Consider the following 4,657-nt stretch of genomic DNA (forward strand, 5'->3'; position numbering starts at 1 on the left):
TGGTAGAGGCAATGGAGTCGCCGGATCCTCGTCAGCGGCCTCATTGGTATGAATACCACTCCCGCATGTTGTCAACGAATCCAGAGGCGGAAGGGTCGGTCAACTTATGTATGATTGAGGATTATGATGATAAGGAGGAGGAAGGAGAGGCATAGGAGGAGGAAGAGGCAGAGGATTCTGATGAGGATGAGGATTCTAACGAGGATGACGAGGAGGATTCTAACGACAAGGAGGAGGAAGACGTAGAAGATGACTTCTATTGGGGGGGGGTTGGATATCGTAGCCTAGGAGGAGGTTGCAGACGAGGTGGCCTGTCAGGGGGGGTATGGAGATCATCACTCATCCTTCGCTGGCAGACATGAATCTCACAATTCAATTGGGCGATGAGTATGAGCAGATGGATGATTAGGAGCTATTGGAGGATGTGTTGCTGTTAAGATTGGAGGCCACTCCGGGTTGCAAAACTGTCCCCATAGTAGTGGAAGAATTTGAGCTCTCGGATCACTTCGATCAGAATGTTCAATGGTCGAACCGGTGCCTGGCTCACCATCTTAAACGTCTCCAACTCCTTTCTAGGTAGGTAGTTTTGAGGATCCGACATGTGGATGCCTGTTGTTAACTTAAAACAGGGAGAGATGTGAACTTTTGTGTAGCTTGGCCCGTTGTTAAGTTAAAACAGGGAGAGCTATTAAATTTTGTTTAGCTTGGCTTAATCATGTCGTTAAATTTTGTTTAAATGTGCTTACTACGTTGGTGTATGCTTAAAATTATTTTTGAGAATTCCAAGACCTACATACATCACACATGTAGTTCAAATTTGAAAAATTCCTCATAAATATCTATGTATTCACGAAATGGATGAAATAAAGGAAAAAACTAGAAAAATCATGAAACTTGGGCATTGTGCATCAAATGTTGTCCACTTTCGATGAAAAATTATAGGACCCCATTTTCATACTGTAATGTAGTATGGATATTGATGTTCTAGTGCGTTCTCAAGTTTTATGCACATTAGGTGATCAATCTAAGAACTTTTATGAAGTAAAACTCTTATTCATGAAAAATGTTCTAGGGTCCATGCCCAATATGGGATACCTTGGACAAACTATGTCATGGTTAACTATAAACCTTAGCTCAATTCCCTTGAAAGCCATGCAACCCTGTTCATGAGAGCTCCTACTTGTGAGCTGCGTTTGGATTTCCCCGAAGAGGAGGGGATGATGCAGTAAAATAGAAATAAGTATTTCCCTCAGTTATGTAACCAAGTTTATCAATCCAGTAGGAGAACCAAGCAACACCATGCAAACAACACATGCACACAAACAACTAATACTTGCAACCCAACGGGTAGAGGGGTTGTCAAGCCCTCAAAGGTATTGAGATAGATTAAATTGTATAGGATTTGATAAATAGATCTAACTAAAACACACACAAATTTAAAAAAATGCACCTACGTATTTTTGTTTTTAATATATGATAGAAAATAGACCCGTGGGCCCTACTTTTCACTAGAGGCTTCTCTCGAGAAAATAACATACAGTGGGTAAACAAATTATTGTTGGGAAATTGACAGAAAATCGAATAATCATGATGATATCCAAGGCAACGATCATGTATATATGCATCACGTCCAAGATTAGTAAACCGACTTGTCCCTGCATCTACTACTATTACTCCACACATCGACCGCTATCCAACATGCATCTAGTGTATTAAGTTCATGGCAAAATGGAGTAATGCATTAAGAACGATGACATGATGAATACAAGATAAACTCACATATGAATAAACCCCATCTTGTTACCCTTAATAGAAATGATACAAGCATGTCATGTCTATTTCTGTCCCGAAATTGAGCACCGCAAGATCGAACCCATCACAAAGCACATCTTCCCATGGCAAGATAAATCAATATAGTTGGCCAAACCAAACCAATAAATCGGAGAACAAATACGAGGCTATAACAATCATGCATAAAAGAGTCCAAAGAAGACTCAACTCATATTCATGGATAGATCAACTCGTAAACTCACAATTCATCGGATCCTAACAAACACACCGAGAAAAGAGTGACATGAGATAGATCACCAAGAACATCAAGGAGAACATTGTATTGAAGATCAAAAGGAGGGAAAAGGTCATCTAGCTACTAACTATGGACCCATAGGTCTGTGGTAAACTACTCACCCATCATCGGAGGGGAAGAAAGGATGATGAAGAATCCCTCTATGATTGTTGCCCCCTCTGGCACAGTGCCGGAAAAGGCCTCTAGATTGGATCTCGTGGTTCCGGAACTTGCGGTGGAGTAAAAACTATTTTGTCAATTCCTCAAGGGTTTCTAGGATTTTAGCGCATTTATAGAGTTGGAGGTAGGTCAAGGCAGTTCCCGTGGGATCCACTACCTACTGTTACTCCACACATTGACCGCTATCCAGCATGCATCTAGTGTATTAAGTTCATGGCAAAATGGAGTAATGCATTAAGAACGATGATGTGATGTATACAAGATAAACTCACATATGAATAATCCCCATCTTGCTACCCTTAATAGCAATGATACAAGCATGTCGTGTCTATTTCTGTCACCGAGATTGAGAACCGTAAGATCGAACCCATCACAAAGCACCTCTTCCCAAGGCAAGATAAATCAATCTAGTTGGCCAAACCAAACCATTAAATTGGAGAACAAATACGAGGCTATAACAACCATGCATAAAAGAGTCCAAAGAAGACTCAAATAATACTCATGGATAGATCAAATCATAAACTCACAATTCTTTGGATCCCAACAAACACACCGCAAAAAGAGTGACATCAAATAGATCACCAAGAACATCAAGGAGAACATTGTATTGAAGATCAATAGGAGGTAAGAATCCGTCTAGCTACTAACTACGGACCCGTAGGTCTGTGGTAAACTACTGACCCATCATCGGAGGCGCAACAAAGGATGATGAATAACCCCTCCGTGATTGTTGCCCCCTCCGGCAGAGTGCCGGAAAAGGCATCTAGATTGGATCTCGTGGTTCTGGAACTTGCGGTGGCGTAAAAAGTATTTCGTCGATTCCTCAAGGGTTTCTGGTATTTTAGAGTATTTATAGAGTTGGAGGTAGGTCAATGCAGTTCATGTCGGATCTACTACCCAACAGGGTGTGCTAGAGGTCCATGGCGTGCCGTGGTGCCTAGTAGGCCCCACGGGCCTCCATATCGTGGCCTCTAGAAGCTTTGAGGGTCCCTTCTTGCCAGAAAAATATCCAGAAAGTTTCAAGGCATTTGGACTTCATGTGGTATTGGTATTCCGCAAAGTAAAAACAAGCGAAAAAAACAACTGTTACTGAGCACTAAGTTAATAGGTTAGTCCCAAAAAATGATATAAAGTTGCTAGTAAATGTATATAAAACATCCAAGATTGTTAATATAACAACATGGAACAATGAAAAATTATAGATGCTTTGGAGATGTATCAGCATCCCCAAGCTTAAGTCCTACTCGTCCTCAAGTAGGTAAATTGATAAAAACAGAATATTTGATGTGAATGCTACCTATCATGGTTATTACATATTTGTTTCTTTTGTAGCATTGACATTTGGAATTGAAGTGATTCAAAACAATAGTCTATAATTTGATATAAATACATCAATACTCAAGTATATCAACAAGCCACCATGTCTTCCAAAATATCTAAGTTAAAGAAAGCTACCCCTGTCCCATTATGCTCAATCATTGATCCATTCATGAGGCACACTCAAATATTAGTTATCCAACACACAAGTATGACAATAGTGTTCCATAGTTGGTGCTTTATAGGATAAGATGGAGACTCAAAATTTTAAAATAAAAATTGCATAAAAGTAAATAGATAGGCCATTCGCAGAGGGAAGGAGAGATTTATAGAGGTGACAGAGCTCATAGCTTAAATTGAGATATAAAATTCTTTTGAGAGGCATGCTTTTCCCATTAAAAACGATCGACAATTCTCAATATTTTCCATGCTAGATAAACCATATGCACTTCCCGAACATAAAATAAAGTTTATCTCCTTTTCCACCATTCTCACACAATCCATGGCTAGCCGTATCCACGGTGCCCTCCATAACACTTTCCAAGGAATTTATTATTGAACAACATATATGAAGTTTTTTTTATTTTGGGACTGGGCATCCCTATTACCTGCCACACTCTCGTGCAATGACAAGTGAATAAACACTCATCTTGAGAATAACATGCCTAGCATGGAAAATATTGGCCACCCCCTGCCGCTTTATGAGAGGTACGGGCACACAAAAAGGAAATTCATTTTGAAAAGTAGAGTTGTCACATACAAATTTACTTAGAACAACATGGAAATACCACATATAGGTAGGTATGTCGGACTCATTTGGCACAAATTTGGGTTTAAAGAGTTGGATGCACAAGCAGTATTCCTTCTTAGTACAAATCAAGGCTAGCAAATAGATTGAGAAGTGACCAACCAAGAAACGAAAACAATCATAAACAAGCATTGAACATAAGTAACACTAAATAATGCTCCATAAGTAAGACGTAGGTTCATTGCATAACTATTGACTTTCATGCTTGCATAGGGAATCACAAACCTTAACAAAAATAATCTTACTAAAGCATAATTACTCACCAACATGACTCACATGTTACTTTC

This window comes from Hordeum vulgare, chromosome 2H (genome assembly GCF_904849725.1).
Source record: "Hordeum vulgare subsp. vulgare chromosome 2H, MorexV3_pseudomolecules_assembly, whole genome shotgun sequence".
NCBI lineage: Eukaryota > Viridiplantae > Streptophyta > Magnoliopsida > Poales > Poaceae > Hordeum > Hordeum vulgare.